The following is a 24,462-nucleotide window of genomic DNA, read 5'->3' as shown; positions in this document are numbered from 1 at the left end:
AGAAAGATATTTGCAGCCAGAACCTGACCAAACTTGGTGAGATGTAATAAGATTTCTTTTGTAATTAAAAGAATAAAGGCATATTTCAAGAATTAATCCTACATAGGTACTGATGATGGGCCTATCTAGCCATGCCACACCTATGTTTATATGTATATTTTTAGTACATTTACATTTTTAAAATTTGGTTAGGTTTCACCTCTCTCTAGTAAACTGCCATCTTTAAGATTTATTTAGTGCTCTGGAAAACTTTTAGTTTTTGAAGTAATATGTGGTTAATGTGCTGTTTAAAATTGAAATGGTCTTTTTTTCTTCTAGTTTGTGCTTTCGTCAGCCGATACCATCTGTGATTACTCCCAAGCAGGAGTCCCATCATGGTAGGGTCTAGGTGGCTGGTGGTTACCAGCACCTCAGGCTTTCATTAAATAATGATCTGTTTTCAAGGATCTTTCGAATCAAAGGGTTTCATGTCTGCTTTTTGATCACATCTTTTATAAAAAAGTTTTGTCTTTTCAGTTCTGTTAAAACTTAAAGCTCTACAGCAAAGTTTTCAGTCACAGTTTTTCATTACTGTGTATACTGTTCATTTCCCGAAAGCAAAGTCTGCCTCTGTTTGGTTATTATAAAAGCATATTAGATATCAGCAGGGACAACTGATCTTGTTTACTCTTAATTACATACAATTCCAGCACTGTATAATACAAAGCTTTGCTAATTTTGTTTTAATAGTCAAACATTGAATATTTTAATTAAAAATATGTGTGGAGCTTTTCTAATCGCATATACGTGACGAATGGAAAAATGCAAAGAAATCAGAAATTCACATTTAACGTATAGTTGTACACTACTTTAGCAAAATTTTCTTCTTCTAACAGATCTACCATGAAACTTTAATCGTCCCTATAGAATTTGGAGCAGGAAGAAGGACATAGTTTCCGCCATGGCTGTTCAGGAGGGTAAGCTTTCTTGTGCTAAATCGCCATCCCTGTTTTCAGAAGAAGCCATTTTCAAAATTCATCACTTTCTTTTATGACTCTGCTTGTATTCCATAGGTCTTTTGCTGTATATTTGAGGAGGAGGGGAGAGGGCTGCTGCAGGTAGACAATGACATACGTGTATTATGGCTTCACATTTCATTTCCCCATTTGCCTTCTGTCTTCTGTGAGCAGAAGGGCTCTTTCAAGTAGTCTTATTTTGGTTTTGTGGAGCCACTTTCTACTTCCCATGGTGAAGAATTCTAAGAGGAATAGCAAAGAGGTGTCAGAGTTAATGTGCTATGGTGTTCCCACCTCTCCATTGCTACACCTGATAACTTAGTGAGGGAGACCTCACTTGAGTATTTTTATTCACTTACTTATCTGGGATTCCTAGGAGTCCCTTCACGAGGGGGGCTTATCTAGCTCTAAGTTATAGAAAAGCAGACGTGAACAGATTAATCTTAGCATGATTTCTTAGCTAGAGCTGTATCAGTAGCCTCCAAAAGAGCTCTTCTACAAATTGCACAGAATGTCTCCCACTAGCTGATATATAATATGAAAAACATAGTTTAAGGAAACATTTTCAGCTTTAAGTTCATGATATGTGAATTCTCAGAGTGGTATCCAGCAGAAACCTATGCATCTGTGTAATGGTACCAAAAGAACAGCAGATCCTTAGGGCAGTAAAATATTAATCATACAAGAGCCCAGTGCTGTAAATTTTACTGCAGTCAGGTTGCAGGCTCTGTAAGCGGTGAAATGAAACAGTACCTGCTAGAGTTCCTCTTCACTCAGACATTTCAAACAAGCTCAAGCAAAATGAATAATGCATGCATTAGTGTTCTTCAGGGTGATACATTCATCAATTTTTTTTTTTTCAGTATATGATGGACCTACTTGCAAATCATGAGAAAGGACTAAATAGTTTCAACCTGCTGAGTGTTAAAATCCATTAAAAAATTGTTGGTAGGAAAACTTGTTTTTTTTTTTTTTTTGTCTTGTTCATTCTTTTGAAGAGTTGTCTGCCTGTATGTTATAAGCTCCTCTTAGGCTATAAAAGCAAATCTTTTTTTCTTTTCCTGTACTGACATCTCTATTGAATTATTGTGATTTCTTTTTTAAAATCTCCTATTGAAAAATAAAAAATACTTATGGCAAATTTTCTTTAAAAACAACAAAACAGTCCTGCCCCTAACAAACCACAAATTAAGTAGAGAAAAAAAATACAGATGAAATAGTGTAGATAAAAGTCATCTTGTCCACAGAAAATAAGCAGTAATACCTGACTTTTTCACTGAGGTCTCGCAAGCAGCAAAATGACTCATTGTGACAGTGGGTATGTTTGTTACTTGCTAAAACCCATGAGAACCCTGGGTTCCATGTCCTGCTATGCTCACCATTAAATTGGAAAAAAGTCTGTATCTGGAATCTCATCGTCTGCTGACTGAGTCCTAAAATGATACAGGTTGATGAGAACAGCACAGTAAAAGACTGTGGTCACAATAGAGAAGTCAGTGTTTCTACTAGGTCCAGCTGAGAGCTTCAGCCTGGCATTAACGTAGGGTATTAACATGACCATTGTATTGCTGCATACAGATAGCATGCAGCTGAACGGCATGGACAAGATTTGGATGCTGCATCTCCAAAAACACAGACCTCCTGTGGTTTGAGCTCGAGAGGAATTTCTGTCAGGATAGCTGCAGTCGTGTGGAGAGGTTTCTTTCCTCCCTAGTTCAGCCGACATGGAAGGACCCACTTGCACAGAATTTGCGAAGGGCAGGCATTCTGTCTAGTAAAACTGTGTAATGGATGCTCAGACGAATACATTTCAATAGGCAAAGTCATGGGTACTGTTTTCTGTAATTAAAAAATGTTTATATGACTAATCTCTTAGGAAACTGGGGAAAAAACTATCTATTTTCCCACACTCTGAACTCTAGAATGTGACCTCAGTAGGAGAGTTACCTTTGCCAACAGATTTCTTTTCATGAGCAATACTTTTTGGTTTGACATTTGAAACTTCTGCTGATCAGTAAACCAAACAAAACCGCCGAGGTCAAAAGGTAGAATTAAAAAATCTGCTTTTTTTTTTTTTTTTTTTTTTTTAAAGGGACAGGTATGTGTATCATATGGAAGACACAGAGATGGAGTGGTTTTTTTGCCTTTCAAAAAGTTACTTATTCACTTTAAGTTTTACCGAAGAAAGTTATTTACACACTGGGCAAATTATTCTGCTTATCTGCCAAGACAATTCTTGCACCATAATAATTCCTTCTGAAGAAACAAATGTCCCCTTTCACATTACAGCTATGCACAGTTTACATGAATTTTTCCAGGATTCCACTTTAGAAAAACTGCAGTAACACTTGCATGTTTTTCTTTTCCCCCATGTGCAAGCTATGACCTTTTTATCATGGCCTCATGCTTATACAAGCCAAAGCACTAATAGGTGATAACCTGTAGGTGTTACGAAAAGTACTCTGAGAAACAGGAGCATTGCGAGTTTGTTCAGAGAAAATGAAGTTTCTCCCTGTCAGCATTTGAAGTGCAGACCAGAACAAGAATTAGGAGCTTGGGCTTGATGTGAACATGGGACTGTCTGATCTGTGGAATGCATCCAGCCTTGAGTATGTATTTCCCTTCTTTTGGCTCCCCATTTTACAAAGTTGAGAGCATACTAGGCATAAAAAACCCATGTCTCCTAGCATTTGTTGCACTGATGATTGTATTGCTGCATACCAATGAACTCTTTAAACAAAATATTGCTTTATTACAGAAACAACCCCCCTCAACCCCTTCTAAACAGGGTTCATGGCGTCTCTTAACTTGGTAGCATAGCCAAGGGTCACCACGAAGATGTGGAGGCAGGGGTACGTTCAGCGTAAAGGAGCATCCTCTTCCCTAACGGCTGAGGATGTTGCAAGTCTCTTCCACGACTTGGTCTGGAATCTTCTGTTGTTCATGTTTTAGAGATGTAGAACTAGCAACAAACAACCAGCTTCAATAGCAGTCCGGACCAAAGGCAATATAGTGCCATTTAACTGCTATCTAATACTAAAAGTGACCAATCTCATAAGAGACTGCATTTTTTGATGTAAAAATCAGAGCAGGTCAACACCTATGTTCTCATGAGGGTCTTCAGCCTGGGCTCTGTGATGCCTTCACTTCCCTGGGAATTCTCTCAGGAGGCATAAAACTCATGGTCCAATGAGAGGACTGGGTTCCTCAGGAAATATTGTTATGAATGCTTTGTTTTAAAACAGGATCAACAGACAATGTCAGCAGATGCTTAATCTAAAATAGCCTACTGCTCTGGAAGTAGAGGCTCTAAGCTATGAGGAGGGACTTGCTGCCTCAGAGTTAAAATGCGTTTCCAGAGTGTTCCCTAGACCACAGGCTTATATGACTTCTTCTATAGTATCCTTTTTCTATTTCTGATTAATCTTGACTGTTTGACAGTAAAAAGGCACAGACTTCTGACAGTAAAAAGGCACAGACTTCTAGAAGATGGGATGGACAAGTTTGGGTGGGGGGAGGGAACTGGGTCTTCTTTTTGGGTCAGTGCCGTTCTGTAATCACATTTATTGCTTCTGCTGACTGTATCTGGAGATATCCCAAACTGCTTCTGAAAGGAGAGTCCGCACAAACAACTGTGCGTAGAACAAACCCTGAGAACAGGGTAACACCTCCCAAGGGACTTGGCTAGAGAAACACCAGTCTGGAAGTGGGACTCTCACTTTTTAAGTACCTTCTAGTCAGATAGATGCCTGTAAGTGTAAATCCATCCAGGGGTAGGCTGGGAAGAGATAACGTAGTGCCACAAAGATCCTCCCTGGAGATCTAAGCCTAAGACGTTTGCTCAAGGAAACTCAGTGTGTGGTGTAGCAGAGAAAGGAGCTTATGGATATATATCTTCCATGGGTACCTTGTGCTTGTACCTTGTGTGGTACCTAGCTCTGCAACCACTCTTCTTTAATACTTTGCTGTGCAGAGCTCCAGGCAGGAGGTTTGTTTATCACTGCTAGTTGCCTAAAGGGTCAATGTTCATTTCCTGTCAAGGAAGGGAGCACTCATACCAATTTGGATAACTGCTGTAGGTGCCAAAGGCAGTTTTTAAAGCTGTAGCACATGACTAAGAGCAGTGCCTCAGGCCTGCCCTGCTACCATCATTTCAGGAGGCAGAGCTCTCTGGCCCGTGACAAGTGATCACAATAAAGCTATTATTGCTGGACCAACATCAGACAGGTGCATTGCTCCACCAAGAATTCGCAATAAAACCCAGGGAACATTTGTTTTAAACTCATAACTGCTCAGATATTCCCAACTGTAAATCTTTAAAATACTTTACATATCACTGAGATTAAGCATTATTTGCTTTGAGTCACCCGTGCCTTGGAGGTTATCAGTTACAGATTGCCTTTTATTCTTGGCATTACCTCGTTTTATTGAAAAACTCTTTTTTTTTTCTTGCTAGAAAGTTCTTCCTCTATTGGAACTGATGTAAAGTGTCATTCACAAAAGACTTGTAACGTTACTTATGTGACATATGAGATGTCATTTTTAGAAGACATTTACAAGTGTTATCTGTGGACAGAGTAATATTGTCTTGACAAGCTGCATTTTCTAAAAGCTTTGTGGAATTTGTAGCTTTCTTATGCTCTCCTGTGTTTTAAGAGTAAGCTAAAATAGACAGAAATCAAACACATAACGCAGGTTTTATACAGTAAGTTCATATTGAGATATTTCCTGTAACAAATATGATTTGTTTTATAAACATATTTTCTTTTCTTGACCGGAGAAGAATTTAGTCAGTATTTCTTATGTTTTGATACTCTTGGCATATTTGTCTTGATTAGTCATAGGAAAGGCAGATAGCTCTTTGGCTAGCGGACTATGGAAGATACACTAGTGTTTTCATTACCAAATGCAACTTAATGGTTAGGGAAAAGGCGTATATTTTCCTTTAAAGAGATATCGGATAATAGGTTGTAAGTGCCACATCAGAAAATATTTGTATCTAGTGTGGGATTAATATAAAGAAAAAAGATAAAAAATTAAATTTCCAAAAATTTTTTATTTGTTTTCATTACATTTCTCTGCTTAGGCAGTGAGCGTAGGCTGGTGTATTGTACTTTTTTAAAAATCTATTCAGTTTTACTTTTTATCTTTTTAGCATGAAACATTTCTTCGAAAAGCAGAAACACTAGGGGTCTTTTAAAATATAAAGTGCTGTTCTCAGTGAGACAGTTTAAAAATCATATTAAACCTTGCATTAACTTTAAATTTTGTCTAAAAAATTTATTAGAACCAAAGTGGAGGCCTAAGCTATCCTGACGCTGTCCCTTTAAGAAAATTTCACTATATAATAAGCACTCTGGTTATGCTTTAAATTTTATTATTGCAGAGGGACTTTTGGGGAGAAAGGGGAGGCAGGGGGCATGTTGGACAATTCAGAGCAAAGGGGGGGAGGGGGGGAAGAAACGCTAACAAATTCTTGGGTACTGTCCAATTCCTGAGCTAAGCCACGAACTCCATATTTGGCTTGAAACGAGGAATTTTCTCCTCAGCAGCTGTCCCTGGAGTCAATATAAACTGTTCTAGAATATTTAGTAACCAGCAGAGAGATACTACAGCAGAGACTAAAACACTTTGAAGCATTGACCATTGTGAGGAAGCCACGATTCATAGACTGTGTGTTACATAATGATGGAGCTATTCCCCTCCGTGTTTTCAGTGTTATGGTATGTTACATAACGAGAGGGCTCCCAATTCGTGTAAGCAGTTCTTTCAGGAGTAATGGCACACAGAGCAATAAAGCTGCTTGTAAGGAGGGAACGTGGATCCAGCCATGATGACAGATGCAGAATTGCCTTTCATTTATTCCTTAAAAGATTTTAAAATGAAAATTATGTTCACCTCTTTTTCTCTCTATACTTTTTAAGGAATCACTGCTCTAATAAAGGATGATTTTGGAAAGAATACTTCCTGACAATGGAAGAAAGCCAAAAACCCTTAAAACCTAACTGGAGCATTAGAAGTAGAAGTATCCTCTGTCTAAAATATCACCATTCTGAATGAACTACATATTCCGTCAAAGTCTGCAAACACTGCTGAAAATGAAGCCTTCAGAAATAGACATTTCTTTTGTTCTTTCATCGATGAAGCATCATAAAAGCAGGATAAAAAAAGAGCTTTTTAAAATGCTGCTTGACTCAGTTGCTGAACAGAGATCCTATGCTAATCCAGCATATGCAACTGAATAATGGACTGGGACTGAGATTATCTACGCTAGTGTTGTATATTTATACAGTTACAAAAGCAGCAACCTTACGGTATATTTAAACAATGTATTAAAGGGAGTGCGTGCAAATAAAGAATGTCGGGTAGATATAAACCAGAACCAACTAGAATAAGGGGGCTGTGGGGCTGTATCGTCTCTTACGGAACATTTCGCAGTCTGCTGAGAACCCTGTATATTTTATCGTCATCATGGATGATGACTATTGCTGAAAACTGAAGTATTGACAGAGAAGGTTTAGCTGTGGTCTCTGGAAAGAAAGTATTACCAAACTGCATTGCAGCACGGAATAGTCCTTTCAAGATTGCACCCTTCAAGGGCAGTTCTAAAGAATGCAGTAAAAATCTGTTTATTTTCTACTGAAATGCAACCATTTGCAAGAGTCATCTTTCATCTAACGCAAAAGATTAAACCCACGTTAGGGTTGAACGTGGTACAACAGGAGGTTGCAACTGAAATTTTTAGCTCATAGGTATGAAATTAAGATTGCTGGCAGTGAACTCATTCATGTTTCAGATGTTGATTGTCTCAAATGCAATTAACCTCATTCAATTAAGGTAAAACTGGGAAGACTCTTTACACTGTTATTAGAAGGAGTTCAGTACAAAAAAGCTTAGCGCTTACGCAGCGGTATAGTCCACAAACTGTTATAATGGCTTAATTTGGCTCATTTATTCTGAATTATAGTTTACTGATTCTATGCCTTCCCTTTTTAAAAAGTTGATTGATAATCCTAGGAGAAGAGCTTAGAAGAACAGAGATGGCACAGGGATGGAGAATGGAATGAGGACGATAAAGAAAACTGAGAGGAAAAAGCCACAAATGTCTATATGTAAACATGCAAAAAGTATATGTGTAAAAATGTAAATAGCTGTGGGTTCTGAAAGGGTGAGGATTTTCCTTGTCTTATCTGTAATATTTGGGTACTGAATAGTTCAGAATAACAACTAAATTATGTATCTTCTAATATTCAGGCAAGATTTGATGTTAGATTTATATACAATCTTCCTCAGTAGAATTATTACTATGAATTAAAGATGATATCCTATTAACTTTATACCTAGAAAGGGGAATGAATTATTTACATTAATTTGGTCATACAGTTTGAGCTGTAAAAACTTTTTAATGCCAACAAGCTATTTTCTAGTGACAATCTTCAAGGAGAATATTTTTCTCTAAAGCCTCAGCATGGGCAGAGACAACTAGCATGTGCAGTCTGGATATTCTTATCTCTTTCCAGTAGCCAGCTGGCACATTCCTCCAGCGGACTACAGGGCAGCTCACAGTAAGGTTTAAGAAGATTAATGAAATCTCTTTTGGATGCCACGTAATTTATTCTTCAGGTAAAGTGTCAGAGGGCTAAAGGCATTTTGCTTCAAGACGCAGGAGTGGAAGGCCACGCATCAGTGTGTGTATGGCCAGACAAGCTGCTGGAAGCAAAGGTAGGCAGATACAGTGCTAGCCACATCGCTCCTGTGTGTGCTCTTGCCTGTGGCTCGCCCTAGCTGTCCTAGCCTGATGAGCCACCCAGGCTTAGGATGAATGTGGAACTGAAGCATGTGCTTGTGCTGCCAACGAAAATCCTGCTGCAATTCAGAAAGGTCAAGTTAGAAAGTTTTAAATTAATACAGTTGCCTCTCTGTGATTATAACTCCTAAAGGAAGTCCGTTCTCTGAAATATGCATTTAACATATGCACTCTTTCAGTAAAACACAAACGCTTGCTGCTTTCTGCTTCTACTGGCATGATCTAGTTCCCTCTAAGAGTCTATGTAGCATGAGAATATACAGTATCTCGATTGAATTCTCAGGGAATGGATTGTCTTCGAGTTTTTATTTTGCATAGTGCAAAGTGAGTTGTTGACGCTTGACAAATAATAACAAACACTAATTTAAATATTCTGGTAACTTCATTTCAAAAGATGGTCAATGGAAGTCTGTTCTAAGAAATGTTGAAGTCAGTGTTCTAATTTAAATATATCACTTGCTCTGTCTATTCTAGCTCTTAACTTTTCAGTGCTCTGTTTAAAATTAATAACGTCTGGTTTTGAATTTTCAGACAATTGTAAATTAGTTTCTTTATGGAACCTCTGAAATGAAAATAGTTGTTTAAAACTGTCAGTCTACAGTCTGCCATAAATCACATCTTATTTCTGTGAATTTTACTGAGCATACACTTATAATAATTAACTCACTACTCTCAAATTTTGATAGTTCCTATCTGCTAAAACTGCTAATTTTGTAAAAATATTTATTAAAATATATGCTTAACACTTGGGAACAGTCCATGCTTAATATGCAAATGGGCTTATATATATTAATGATACAAATTTTATGATACGTGTAGCATCTCATTTCTGTGAATGTAAAAGCTGGGATTTGAAAATGATATATTTCCCTTACTGTTAAAAATAAAATGATCTGGGAGGAATTTTGCTTTAAACTCACAAAAAGGTTTTACAGACAGTCTGTTTCTGTGGTCCTATGTCATAGGTGTAATTAGGAGATTTTTTTTTCTCTCTCTGAGGGGGACAGTATTGCTTTCATAAGCATGAAGGTCTTAAATAGGTCTTAAGTATGCCTGGTTTGCCTTCACTTGGTCCAAGTTTGCACTAAGTGGCTATAACTAGTAAGTAAGTTAAAGTCAGCCAGGACACAGTAAAACCGCTTGTGTAGTCCCTGGCGGTGGCCCAAATCAACTGACACTTTCACAGACAAGACCTGGCCGTGATTTAGAGACCAGTAAAAGCCAGGGGACATTCCCAGTAGGTGGTTTGGATGCTGCCAGCCTGTTTGTTTTGGGTGGACGGGGAAGGGGATGTGCAGCATCCTCTGTGCTGGGCCAGTTGGCCTTAAGGCCAAAGAACAGTCTCAGGCCTGTGTTATTGCCTAAGTTGTGAATACAGCCAAAGCATTTAGAAAGGCAGAACTGAGGGCTCTCCCTAATATTGGAAATCTTCTGTTGGCAAAGGCATCTTATCAGTACCCACTGGAAAAACACGAGATGGGACGTTTTGTTATGCCCCGGAAAACGGGGGCACAGCTTTTGTAACTGTATAAATGTATGCACGTTGCTTTAGCAGAGGAGAGCATTCAGTGGAGATCTACTCTTAAGCAGTCTGTCTCCTGCCTGCTCTGCCCAAATTCTTCTCTTGGAGAAACTATGATATATCTTTTCCTTGCTCTTCTGGGCCTTACTTCACCACTGATGCGAGCTGGAGCTATTTCTTTGCAGATGGCTGAGCCTTAAGGTATCCCCAATATATTTACCTTGCAGATTCTTCCATCAAACATTTAACTTTCCAGCAGATGCCCTGTCTCTTCAATATCTCATCCTAGAGAAAAATGCGTTTTCTCACCCACTTTTCATCCCTTTCAGGGGAGAGAGGGACCCAAACGTTTCTCAGATCCTATGACAGCAGCAATGTAGCCAAAATAATAACATATAACCATGAATTTAGTCCATAAATATATTTAACGTAAATTTTAAGGTTCTTTCCTGTAGGGTTGATTTCACATTAGTGTGTGCCAAAGTCAGGTCCTGCAGCGCATTCTGTTGATGAATTCCGGCTCCCAGAGAGGTGAGTCCCCAGGGCACCCATTATTTGAGTTAATATATTTGGCGTGCTGCACATCCATCTGAGATTCATAATCCCTACGTCTAAGAGGTCAAAAAACATTTGGAAACAACTGACAAAGGCATTTTCTTGTTGTTATTGTTTCTGGGATTAACATGGAGACATTTGTCGTCTCGCAAGAGTTAGTTCAAAGTGTTGTACGATTACATTTCCAGTCAAAATTTCCTCATGAAGAAACTAAATATCACTGGACTAGAATTTAAAATGGAGAGTATTTATGGCCATACCACCTTCTTTTGGGATATTGCCAAATCTCACAAGCTAAGTATGGCAAGGCATGCTAGGAAACTTCTGTGGGGAGTTTGTAGTCAAACCAGTAGGAAACTTTTAAGCCAAGCATAGATAGTTGGTATCATAGCTTTCCTGGCCTTGCATTCAGTTTTTCATGCAACTCCTTGTTTCCTAGTATAAGAAAGGGAGTGTCTGGCCACATGCGTGAGTTAGATGTGAGATTTTTGCGGCATTCAGTGGTATGGGGGAATGCTTGAGCCCATGCTACCCTTGCAGCACCACAGCACCATATGGTAGACATCATGCAAGCTGGTTGTGAGGCTTTCAGTAGGTGAGCCCCAAAATTACGAGGCAAAAATGTGGGTGGGGTCTTGAAACTATCCTGATGTTCAGTAGTGTTGTTGTGTATCTCAAAGGTATACATACTCTGCTTCCAGTAACCTGCGTGTGGAGCTCAGTCAGGGAGCATAAGCGTGTTTATCACCCTCTTGGTTGGACTCCTGTAAGTTGTAGAAGTAGCCTTATGTTCAACAGTGGCTTGAGGGATTTTCTTTGGTATAGAAGCTAATAGTCATCAGGTGTCTCTATTGCATCTGCAAAGCATCTTTCAGAATCTGTTACTTTCTGCCTCAATTTCCCACTGACTGAAAATATCATATCCCTATCTCAGAAAAAAGCTTTGAGAATAAGTGTGTGAACGAGTGTGATATTTTAGGATACCATTGCAATAGAGGCCAATATATTTTCTTTTATTATGTGGCAAGTGTAAGATTTCAGATGTCCTTTATTCATTTCCTGGCTTTTAAGTGTTTCACTTTGTAAATGATGTGATAAGTAAGTACACTGTCATTTAGCAATATTCACTGTTTTTACATAAAACTCATTTTTCCTGTTAATAAAAACATCAGTTTGGACATAATGCAATACTATGGAAGGCCTAGTAGTTACTTGTATTTATTGCATATTACCAAACAACAATGATGTCTCATTTATGTGACAAGTTTTTAAATGATAAATTTTTTTCCACCACTGATTTTGCCTAAATTTTGTTAAATAAAGGTTTTGAGTCTGTCTGTGTTTGCATTTTCCCAGGCTCTTTTAATGCCTAAGGGAATAATTTATAGGGCTATAATTTTGTAGGTTACTATATTATGACCACTTATAAATGGCTCCTTAGGGCACTAAAAGGGCCTAGAAAATGTAAATACAAACACAAAACAGAAACAAATACCTGCAACATAAAGAATACTACAAGAAGCGAGAACATATGGCCTGACAATTCAAGTCTACTTAATGGCTCTATTCAGACCCTCTTGAAGTAACAGCATGTTTTACTACTAACTGTAGTGAAAGAAAATTGAATTTTAAAGCCTCACCTGTAACATGGCAATCACTTAACTCTGTGTTTAATAATATCCATGCTCATTTTTTTCTTATATTGGGCTGCAGTTCTTTATTACCACATATAACTTCTATTCCCTCTTCCTCTGAAATTTAATAATGAATATTTTGAAATCCTCCTGTAGCTTTGGCCTATTAATAGGTTTGGCCTATTAATAGGCTCTTTATGACATTTTATGTTGCAGTAGTTAAGGGAAACTATCGGCTGGGACACCTAATGGGAGCCAGGCATTGTGGCTTCTGGTCAGTTTTTACTGGAGACAGATACACACCTCCACATGCAGGAATCAGATCTTTGCTGGGCTGAGTCACCCAAATGGGTACCAAATGAAGCACCAAATGGGCAAGAAAGCCTAAGCATCTGTCACGGGCAAAACATCTCTGCTCAGGGGATTTTTATTTAGTTTATTTCCAGTTAATACCAACTTCTGATCACAGATTCAGGTAGTGAGAAAAAAGTGAACATAAACAATCAAACAAATACTTTAGCCAAATATATTTCCACCCCCTTCACCAGGCTCAACTTCCTTTGTTTGTCACAGGTTAGACTCCATTCACCCCGGTTCCTTTGGTGAGGCGACGCGTGACGAGGTTTGGAGTCGTGTGCGTAACCATTTCTTTCACCTGCTCTTTTGTTTATTGCTTTCTTTCTGCTGCACTTTGCTTCTTTCTTTGCTGCTCTTTGCTTCTTATTCATTTTCTCTGCTGCTCTTTCTTGCTTCAGGTTTTCCTGCTGCTCTGTTTGTTAGTGTCCCTGCCCTGGCATGGGATGCCTGTGGCTGCAATCCCTTGGGGGTGTCCCTACCCCAGCATGGATCGCCCATGTCCCTGTCCTGGTGTGGGTCCTCCATGGGCTGCAGTCCCTCGGGGTGTCCCTGTCCCAGCGTGAGTCACCTGCAGGCTGCAGTCCCTTGAGGGTGTGCCTGCCCCACTATGGGTTGCTCATGGGCATGTCCCTCAGGGGTGTCCCTGCTCCATGTGGGTTGCACACAAGGCACAGTCCTTCAGGGATGTTCCTGCCCTTACGTGGGCCTCCTGCGGCCACGCTCTCTTGGGGGTGTTCCTGCCCTGACATATGTCCTCCACGAGCCACAGTCTCTACAGGATCCTCAGGGATCTGTAGGGTATTTAGAATACATGAGCATCTTCCTCTGCATCCCCCTTTGTGAAGCTTATTTCTCTCCACTGTGAAGAGAGAACTCTTATTTCTCTCCACTCCGCACTCTGGTGCGGTTCTGCTTCTGCTGGAATTAGGCTTCTGAATATGTCTAGGAATGTATTCCCGGCTCTTCATTTCTCTGCTGTTAAAAATGAGTATAGCATATATTCATATGCAGTGGGCATTAGTGCCCTAGAGACTGTGAGGTACCCTGAGAGTGTGGTGGCATGGACAATTGTCTCTAGTTTTGCAGGGAAGAAGTCCTTCCCTTTATTGTGTGATAGATTTTATGAATACCTACTTACAAAATCATTATGGGCCAAATAATGCACAATAATTTTGCAGAGGACTAGTTTGCTGCCTTCATAGGGGCAAATGTTGCACAAGCTAAGCTATGGGGTGTAATGGTTCAGAACAATGTTTTTTAACCAGGAGTCTGTGAAAGGCAGTTAATGAAACAGAGGCTTTTCTAAGCTTCCATTTGCTGTGCAGGGGTCTTGCCTCTCCTGTGGAAATGTTGAATATGTGCAAATAGGAAAAGCAGAAAATCAGTATTTTAGGCCCATTCTTGGTCACATTAAATGTGTTACGAGTTTTGCCAATAAACCATTAGAATTAAGACAGGAGGCTGTGCGAGAATATTTAATGTGACTGAGACAAACAATCCTACCTTTTTCTCACCATGAGGAAGCCTTTACTAATTGGTAAGAAAATGAAAAGGGATGATGTAATCAGGAAGCTTTTTCAGCAACACTGATGTTTTGCAGAAGGGTAGGTGCCACATGAACAATGCTACATGAGCCTCAAAACCTCCTGGCAGGGAAGTCGGTACTGAATGAAAAATCTTTGCCAAATGCACTCTGTCATGTTTTCCATCAGTAGAGCTGGATATTTGTGTATAATTCCTGTGGGATTGGAGGATGGTAATGTATACACACAGAAAAAGTTCAATTTCAAGTAGCTGCTAACATCCAGTAAACAATATGTTCCAAATTCCTTTCAAGGCTCCTAGCACACTGAATTTCTTTCTAAACATTGCAATTCTTTGATGTTCAAAACTATTGGTGAGAAGCCTTCATAACTATAAAAAGAAAAGAATTGGATAGAAAATATTTTGTACTGAAGCTGCAACGTTCCTCTATTTTCTTTGCAGCCATTGCCATGGCGCTTTAGCTAAAAAGGATTCCAGGCTACTTCAAAGCTGTCTGTCTCTACACAGTTTCCTTGTGAAAACCAGATGGCCTTGACACTGTTCATTTTTATCATCACAAATGGAGTGATCTCCTTTTTAGTATGGGAACATTTGACCAAGGCAGGTAACATGGACAGAGCTGGTTTTGGTACTAAAAAGGCACTGAGCAGCTGAGGCTCTCCGAAGAGTTTGGGATGCACCTGTGAGTTCACTGACATTTCCACAAGGAAATAAAATCCCTGTTCAGGATTCTTCCAAAATATCACATGTATGTTATTTGTGTATATACACACTCATAACGAGCAGAACATTTGCTCAGCAACATTGTGATCTCTGTCATCAACACGGAGGTTACAAGCGAAAATTCTTCTGTATTTAACCCACAGTTTGTTTCTTCACACAGCACAAGCTGTAAACATCAACTGCCACAGCTCATCCAAACACACTGAATTCCTCTTCAGCTTAAAGGACTGAAGTGTGCGTGGATGCACGCATACAGCCTTTGCTAGCCTCAAAGGCCTCTCAGATGGTCTCTTGCAGACTTGACGTTAATGCTGTTAAGGGAAGGAAGCTGCCTGGGCTTCACTTAAAGAGATAGCGTAGGCTGTACTTGCGAGCCTGAATATTTATGCAAGAACTTATGCAGTAAGTAACATATTCAATAAACAGACGTTAACAGTCATGAGGGTGGCTTCAAAGTCATGGCTCAGCAAGTCATAAAATGTGCCATGCTTTGCCTTTTGGTTTTGTACTTTTGTGCCTGGTGGATGTGCATCTCTAAACCTCAGTGCCAGAAACTTCTCTTGGTACTTAGACCACCTAACCTGTGGCTTCATTTTAACCACTTCAGGACGCTGTTCTAGGATCTCTTTCTTGTCACAGGAGAGAAGGAAGTGCCTTTGGAGGCCTGTAGAGGGAGATCCTGTCTGAAATTTTGCAGAAAGGAAGGATTCTTTGGGTGCTTTAGGGTGTTGATACAAGATGAGTGCTTAAGGTAAGCACTGGATCCTCCTGTTTAAAAATAGAAAGCTAAAAAATATAATGTACTGGCATATTTATGATAAGCTCCTTAGAGCTGAAAACAGAGCTGAGAGCAGATGAGAACAACAATACAGTTTTGTTTGGATTACTCAGGGCCAATAAATGCCAACAACTGCAGATCTCAGGGTTTCCTTACCTTCTCAGCCGTTCCAGTCATGTATGAGAGAGTACAAATGATGCAAGGTACAACTCATCCTCTGTCTCCCCCTGGTATGCAGCATCACAAAAGGGTTCTGGGTGGTGCAATGAACTATCTTTGCCAGCATGGGTTTGTACTTTTTGGCTCTACAGGACCTGCCAGGTGCAAAAAGTCTTCATCACTTTTTTTTTTTTTTTTTCTATACGCCAAAGATGTAGTGTCTATTTATTACCAATCACATACAGTGTTAAACTTCTTAGCATTCAGAAATTATTAATATAATTAATTATTAATTATAATTAATCTTGGGCCAGGTTTGGTGTCTGCAGTTTTAGTGTCCAGGCAGGGGGTAAATGTACCTAGTCAAATATGATGATATAGATTATTTAATAAAATGTTGCTGAAAAGCCCAGGAATTTTGTTAAGCCAGTAGGAGCCAAAAGGTTCTGAGTTCCTGTTTTATTTGCATAAGGGCATGATATGAGGCACTAGAAGCAACAGCATTGCAAATTCTTCGCAAGCTCTCCAGAAGATGCACAACACTCTCTAGACTCAGATTCTCTAGAGGCATGTGTATGGGTGCAGTCCACTGCGTCCATCCACTGTGATATGTGCAAGTAGTAGCCATCTTGTCTTTTCTTGGAAATAGTGGAATGTTCCAAATCAGTTTATCATTTAGCCTTTTGAGAATTCACTGGAAAATCAGTTTATAAACACAGGCTATCTGTGTATTCAGCTACTACTTTCAGAGGGACCTGGACAGGCTGGAGAGTTGGGCAGAGAGGAACCTCACGAAATTCAACAAAGGCAAGTGCAGGGTCCTGCACCTAGGGAGGAACAACCTCAGGCACCAGGACAGGTTGGGGGTTGACCTGCTGGAAAGCAGCTCTGCAGAGAAGGACTACAGCGGAGGGCTACCAAGATGATGAGGGCACTGGAGCATCTCTCCTCTGAAGAAAGGCTGAGAGAGCTGGGCCTCTTTAGCCTGGAGAAGAGAAGACTGAGGGGTGACCTGATCAATGTGTACAAGTATCTGAAGGGAGGGTGTCAAGAGGATGGGGCCAGACTCTTCTCCGTGGTGCCCAGCGATGGGACGAGAGGCAACGGGCACACAGTGGAACACGGGTAGTTCTGGCTGAACCTGAGGAGAAACTTCTTTCCTGTGAGGGTGCCAGAGCACTGGCAGAGGTTGCCCGGAGAGGCTGTGGAGTCTCCTTCCCTGGAGATATTCAAAAGCCATCTGGACGCAATCCTGGGCAACGTGCTCTAGGTGACCCTGCCTTGAGCAGGGGGGTTGGACTAGAAGATCTCCAGAGGTCATTTCCAACCTCAACCGTTCTGTGATTCTGTGAACTACGTCCGGAGTACAGTTTGTGGTTTGGCAATTAGTATTTCATCATAATATAACAAACCTTTGTATTCTTGTTTGTGATTGTGAGGTAGATGTGTGTGAAAGATGTTGGCTGGGTTTGGCTAACAAAAGAGAGTAAAGGTAAAAAAAAGGAAAATTTCCTATCAGTTTTAACAGAAATGGATCAACCTTGAGGCCTGTGAATGTAGATCAGTACTTCTTTATTTTTCTTTATTTTTTGTTTCTTTGCCAGGATTATTCATAATTTAAAAATGAATACTTTGCATTGTGTCACTGCTTTCAGTCACTGACTATCTGGGAAACGCTTGAGTCAAAGGCCTTCAGATTTCAGTCTCTATCTTTTGAACAGGAAATAATTTCAGCAGTGGGAATACCATTTACCTCGTAAATGCTATCATCTTAAGTTTAGCTACTGTATCAGTGCTAACATCCTACTCTGCCCCGGGAACAATGAAAGCCCATAAAATTTTCCTGCATGTCACACCTCCAACGACTTCATCCTTTGACTTTGTGCAGGGCTTCAAACACAGAAGTACAAAGCAGGATCCAAACAGGGCGCTATTCTACTAAGATGGAGAAGAACACATTTTTGATTAAAAAAAAAAAAAAGAATTTCTATTCTAATTGGAAAAGGTCATTGCAATGCCCTTAATTAACTGTGTACTGTAAGACAGAAGAGTTTCCACATTTTAGATAGGGAATCAACCATTTTGACCTGTGAATAGGAAGGTTTATTATGCTGGTAGTTTTAGTTGATGTGCAGCAGTCTAGCTTCTGCTGATAAGATAAGTGCCTAAAATTGTTCCTAGAACTGGTGATTACAAATAGCCATAAATGGTGATTTTACATCAAACAGAAGCAGCATTAATTAGTGTGACAATTCTCTATATTTCAACAGGGCCTGTTATCCAAACCAAGATGCTTATAAATATAAACTAAGCTTCATAAAATTCTTGTGAGGTAAGTATAGTAAATATAATTATATTAAATTTAGAAGAAAGATAGCCTGAAATGTTAAGCAACTTGCCAAAAGTCATGTAGTAACCTAATGCCTGACCTGGGAATACAGCTTTCCAGTTAATGCTCTAAGCCATTAGGCTGCACTAGATTACAGTTCACTGGAATTGTAAATTAACTTAGAGCCGTCCTAGTGCATACGGAAATGATGCCTTAATGTCTTTTGTCAGCAAATTACAAGCCAGCAAATCAGCTGCACTGAAACTTACCAGAGAATTTGATACTGGAGCAGTTGGATTCAATAATGCAACTAATTATACATGATATGGCATTATATGAGAGGGTTCTCCAGCGTAGACATAAATGACATGTTTGTTTTGAGAGTAGGAGAATCCCATCTTGGGAAAGTCAGTTGAGTATTCAGGCTTGACTTTGAAGCCTTTGATGAGAGAAGCATGTCTAGTCTAATCTCTGAGTGACAGGTTCATAAATGCACACACTACAGTTGATACACTAATGGTCATATTATGCTCTGATGGTTTTCTTTGACCTGCTCATTTAATTTCTTTAGAGACACCCAAAGATGAAAGAGAAAAGCGCACAAAGTATGTTGTAAAGGCCAGAAAGAGTTTTTGTTTGCAAACTCTTTTGTTATCAAGCAAAGCATTAGAAATCTACAGCAGCCTGTGTAACTTAAAGAGGCCATGTAGCATGAAAGAACAGCAGTCTCTTAGATGGAAATCTGTCAGTGTCTGTGGAAGGTGATGTAGATTAGTAAAGACAGTGTCACTGAGAACTGCAGGCTTCTGTCTTTGCTCACACTGCTGGTCACATCTGTGGAAATCATTTGCTCTCAATTATGACTCCCTCTCCTGCTTTATGTCATAACATGACTTGAAAGCATAAGAACAACTGGATTCACTTCCTACTAGGGACTTCTTTCAGAATAGGATGAATGAACAACTCTTCAGCAAGTGCAAGCTGATGGTAAAAGCAAGGGATGGTATGGTGCTGTATCTCTTATCAGTAGCTGCCACAGCTGCACTGAAGCTGCGGTCAGCTGGGGCAAATATCAGGATAGTCTATGAGCTGTGTGCTCTTAAAGCATTGCTTTTGATTGCGTCTCTCTGAGTGAAGTTTATACCACCGATTCTCTGTAGCCTTTAACAACAGCTGGTGCAGAATACTGCAATATTCCGTCATACAAAAAAAGTCTTTGGAATCTTTCTTCTTGAAAATCAAGTCATTTAATAAAGATAGTTTCATTTGATGCCCTACTGGAAAATCATCTCTCTTTTCTTTAAGATCTCTAACTTTAATTCTTCATATATTTTTTCTCTTACAAAAAAATGAACTTAGAGGTCTAACTGAAAATATATTCATAAGCAACACATTCTTGCCAGTTTTATAGTCATAAAGCCATTGATCTTTCCTTTAATCTCTGTAAGAAATCTCCACTGGAGCGTAGGTTGCAAGAAAATTATATTTAGCTGTATTTTCTCCTTTTCAGATGTCCCCTCTCCTGTCAAAAGTTTAACTGGATTCATCTGGGGATATGTCATGGTGTGGGAGACAGGGCATTAGGCTGGGAAGCTGAGGTTTATCTCCAGCAGTGCCAATCCTCTTTTTGGTGGCCTGTGGTGGCCTACTCTCCCTGCGTGCTCCTATTCTCTCTCTCTCCCTCAGAGTGTAAAAGAGACCGAAAAGGCTACGAATAGCAGGTCAGCTGTCCCCTTTCACAGCTGAAAATATGGCTTATGCCTAATAATGGATTTTGAAGCTGACTCCAGATTCCTTTACTGAAAACACAGTTGTTCTCCCCAGCCCCTTCCACAGCTTGGATATATCTATTAACTTCCCAAGGGAGCTGCATTTTTCTTTGATTTGAATGTCTGGAAAATCTTCACCTTATTGTACTACTATATGAATCTGAGATTTGCAGTCTGTTCTTTCTTATATGCCATTCTGCCCATAAATGCTCACCAAATAATTGCTCTTTGCTGTATATTGTAACTGCCCCAAAAGCACTGTCTGACAAAACATGGGTTGTAAATCTAAAGGATTATAATTGCAGTATAAAATGACTTCAGCTGACTGGGTCGGCAGTAGATAAGTTGTGGTGATTTCTACATATATTTTATATTGTACAACTGTATTCTTTGGATTCTTGTTGCATGCAAAATGTCCAGATGCAGCCAGGAAAAAATGCATATGGATTGAATATTTCTGTGATCCCTTTGTGCCGTTTTATCCACCTCTTTAGGTGACTGCATGCATGGTGTGGTCCCACAGATGTGTAAGGTACTGCATTCTTCAATGCAGACTGTCCTTATATGCACTCTATATGTCTTGATGATCTGCCTTGAGATCTGTCTTACTTGCAGAACATTTGGTCCATTTCTTCATGCTCTTAGGAAGTCAGCTGGATAACAAACAGCTTGCATTGCTTGATGCTCCTGCCCCCTCTGTGAACTTGACGCCTCAGCCAAGTGACATTTCATTTCCAGTCAGCATGGAATGACGAGAGCTGGACATGGGACGCTGCACAGTTTTGTTCTTGTCCTTAGTCTCTGGCTGGTACCTAGGTCAACAGACGCTGGGAGTGCAGTGAGATGTTGTGTGCAGGGCCTCAGAGACTTTCCTGGCAAACATTGGAGTGGATCTTCCTAATGGACTTTGAAGATCCTTTTAATCATTGGTGGGCAGCAAGTGATGACTCTTAAAAGCTGTTTTGTGGATGGAGTGTGAGAAAATGGAAGAGCTTTCTCAGAGCTCTGATTTATCCCTAGCAACTTTCGCCCCGTGCTGTAATTAAGAAAAATAGAACCAGTGGCAAAGAAAGGAAAAACCGGTACTCAGGCACAGACAGATGAGCAGCTTTACAGAATGAAAGTAACAGAAGTGTATGCAATTTTGAAAGAAAGAGAGGAAGAAATATTATTCAGAAGGAAAATACATTTTTATATAGCAGGCTTGGCTAGAAAACACAAGGAGAGAAATCCTAAATCCTGCAGTGTAACTGTAAGTCTATGCACTTCACAGCCTTATTTACAAGGCCTACAATGGTCTTAATACGTTATGTTATCAGAGCTGTGTACAAACAACTTAGAAAATATGGGAATAAAGATGTTTCATAGGGTTATTTCCTTCATACAAGGCAACGTAGTGAGTTTACTTATGAAACAGATTACGTGTAATTTATTTCAGTTAATCATTGTCTCACTTTTGTCATTTGGCTTTCTAACTGAAGCGAGAAGCGTCTCCAATACTGTCAAGCAGAACCCTTAGGAAGAGAGTGCTTTGTTTTTAGAATTTAATTAGACTTGTAATTAAGCCAGCACTGAGATGACAAGTAAGAGAAATAAGAGTATTGCATTGTGCCAGAGGAAAGTTTAGTAGCATACAGGAAAAGTTGCCAAAATGGGATAAAATATTTGAAGGGATAAACAGAAGAAATAGAATGATGGAATATTTGGTACAAAGAGGATTTGCATAACCAGCTATAAATGCTGTCCATCATACCTTGAACAGAATGAAGACTTGTGTGGTAGAGCTATCATTGATATCAATGGAAATGGCAGCTAAGCTCAGCACAAACCTTCAGGAGAGCTGACTCTGCAAAACCTGAAAAACTAGAAGACCCCGTGAAACAGAGAACCAGGAAAAGTAATACAGAGCAAGGAGGAGATATAGGCATAGAATCAAACATTAAATGCAGAGGAGGAACGGAATGATTACATAGTGAAGCTGAGAGTGTAAAAGATAAGAAAAGCAACACTGGCAAATGAATACTCTGTGATTAAGATATAGCATTTCCAGGAGAGTGTATAGTGCACTACAGACAAGCAGTTAGTAAAGGAAGGAGAAGGGCCTCTAAGAGCAGCCTGAATTAATTTACTGCCAGAAAAGTTAGAAATTGCTAAAATCTTTTCTAAAGCTGTGTCCCTGCAAAAAGGAAGTCAGCACAGATGAAGAAACTGAAATTACTAGCAAACTACAGATGACTTGTACTATAAAAACGTGGAATGTGAAATGTAAAATGTAAATTTATGTGAAAATGCTCCTGAATCTTAAATAGGATGTCATAAATGTTAGCCTAAAAGTTCCTCCTGAAAGAAGACCTAGCTTGGAAGCCGAACGTTTCAGCGAAGCCCTTTCCTCCCTGTAGGAGTACATCTTGGATGATGAAGTCAGTAGTCTGAACCCCTAGTTTTAGGGTACTGGGTTGTCTAGCTCTGCAGCTCAGGAATCTGAGGCAACGCTACATTTCTTGGGCAGTCAAGTCCCAGCTGCAGCACTCCCAAGCAACAGGCAGGTTAGGTCTTTCAGAGACTTAGCTGACCACAGATGTTCCCAGCACCACACTGCTTGGATGTGTTTCCGGAGGGCCCACCTGGTGGTGGAGCTCTTGTTTCTACTCTTCCGGGATATAGAGTAGCAGGCCGGCGAGGAACTCGGGCTTAGCCAAGCCACAATCACTTTTACTCTGGAAAACACTAGACAGTTACAAAACAACATCCTGTATGTAGCCTCCTCCCCCGCTTAGTGTGATCTCATCTCTCCTGGGAGTCCTGGTTTGGATAGCATCTTTCCTGCCTTTTCATCAGGCATGTGGTAGTGGTTTGGCCTTTTTACTCACACGATCAACTTTTATCATAGTCTCTGTCGTTCTTTTGCTCACATACTTCAACTGGGAGCAGTCTAGTTTGCATACTCCCCACCCTCCACTGGCTTGTTTACAGAATCTGTCAAAGCCAATGACCTTACTGGTAGGAAACTCTTTTTCCAGTAAAGAAGGATTGTCAGACACCAATGTATCTTGATGGCTCTTTCATTGTTGATCCTCTCTGAAGTCTCCAAACGCCAGCAGTAGTATTGTCAATGTTCAGAAGAGACTGAGCTTGTTCACGCTGGACTGATTTTTCAAACAGGTTCGGTTGTTCAACTGGGACATTGCAAAGCAAAGGTCAGAGTAAAAGTTACGTCAAAATGGCATTTCCCAAAGGTGGAGTCATTCCTGGGATAATGTGGATGTGTTTCAGTGCAGAAGTCCAGTTTGTGTTGTCCTGTATGTTAAAGGAAGAGGAACTAGGTCATGTCACTGCAAGTATCACACACTTCTAGCATAAAGTTTTGTCTCCACAACCCACCTGTTTTATCCTTTCCACACTGTAAAAATTGGTAGTCACACAATAATGACTTCCAGATGTATTTGCACACTGTGCAAGTCAACTGCTAATCCACTTCGCACCATCCTGGTGTCACTGAAGAGTTCCCAGTCACTGAAGAGGCTGATGAGCTCTCATGTTCTCCAGAGCCCACGCTCTTGCTTGCAGGGACTGCGCTGTAATTCTTTCCTTTGATGACTTTTTTTCATGTCATTGTTTCACTTCTTTTATTTCAAAATGTTCATTTTGTAGTTGACTGAAAATCTCCTAGGATTATCTTGATCTAGATCATTATGAGGATGAATTTGCGTCACAGAAAAACATTGCTACTATGTTTGGCTTTAGCTGAGACCCTTGCTGGCTGTTTGAGCAGAGAGGCCAAGGGTTTAATTTGTCCAAGAACTGAACTTTTCTGTTACCTCTCCATGTTTTGGTCCGTACTCAACAAAGGACTCTGTCCAATGCTAATTTTGGCATCAATTTCAAGCAACATATCACTTGCATCAAAGAAGAAAGGGAGAAAAAAATCTATTAAAATGCTCTTTCAATTTAGACTTAGCCTCCCCCCCCACCCCGAAAATTTTCTGTGATGATCCAAACATGCTATTTTGCAGAAGGATTTTAGACCCCTACCACCATATTGGTAAACAGAAGATGAATCTTTCCTAAGTTGAGATGAATGGAACAAGGCTAGAAATCTAGAAGGGGTCAATGCAGGTGAAGGTGATGGAAAGGGTGACAGGTGAACCTGTTTCCCCATTAGTGTTAGTTTACACGTTACTTACTGCTATGCTTTCACAGAGGAGCATTTAGGAAAAGTATGCGATGCCAGCAGGGGAAAAAAGTACATAGAGCATTTTACCATCTTTTATTTTCTGGCTTTATGGGAA

The 24,462-nt window shown here is 39.9% G+C and overlaps 1 long non-coding RNA gene across 2 annotated transcripts; it reads left to right on the top strand.

Annotated features, from left to right (window-relative positions):
- LOC138064176 (uncharacterized) lies at positions 1-11,899 on the top strand. 2 transcript variants are annotated; one of them, XR_011137472.1, is made up of 4 exons: positions 1-377; positions 876-956; positions 1,859-1,943; positions 6,920-11,899. It is a non-coding gene; the product is annotated as an uncharacterized lncRNA (long non-coding RNA). The 2 variants fall into 2 exon arrangements; XR_011137471.1 differs by lacking the exon at positions 1,859-1,943.
- The last annotated feature ends 12,563 nt before the right edge of the window (positions 11,900-24,462 follow it).

This window comes from Struthio camelus, chromosome W, assembly GCF_040807025.1.
Source record: "Struthio camelus isolate bStrCam1 chromosome W, bStrCam1.hap1, whole genome shotgun sequence".
Taxonomy (NCBI): domain Eukaryota; kingdom Metazoa; phylum Chordata; class Aves; order Struthioniformes; family Struthionidae; genus Struthio; species Struthio camelus.
This window is presented reverse-complemented; position numbering and strand designations above follow the sequence as displayed.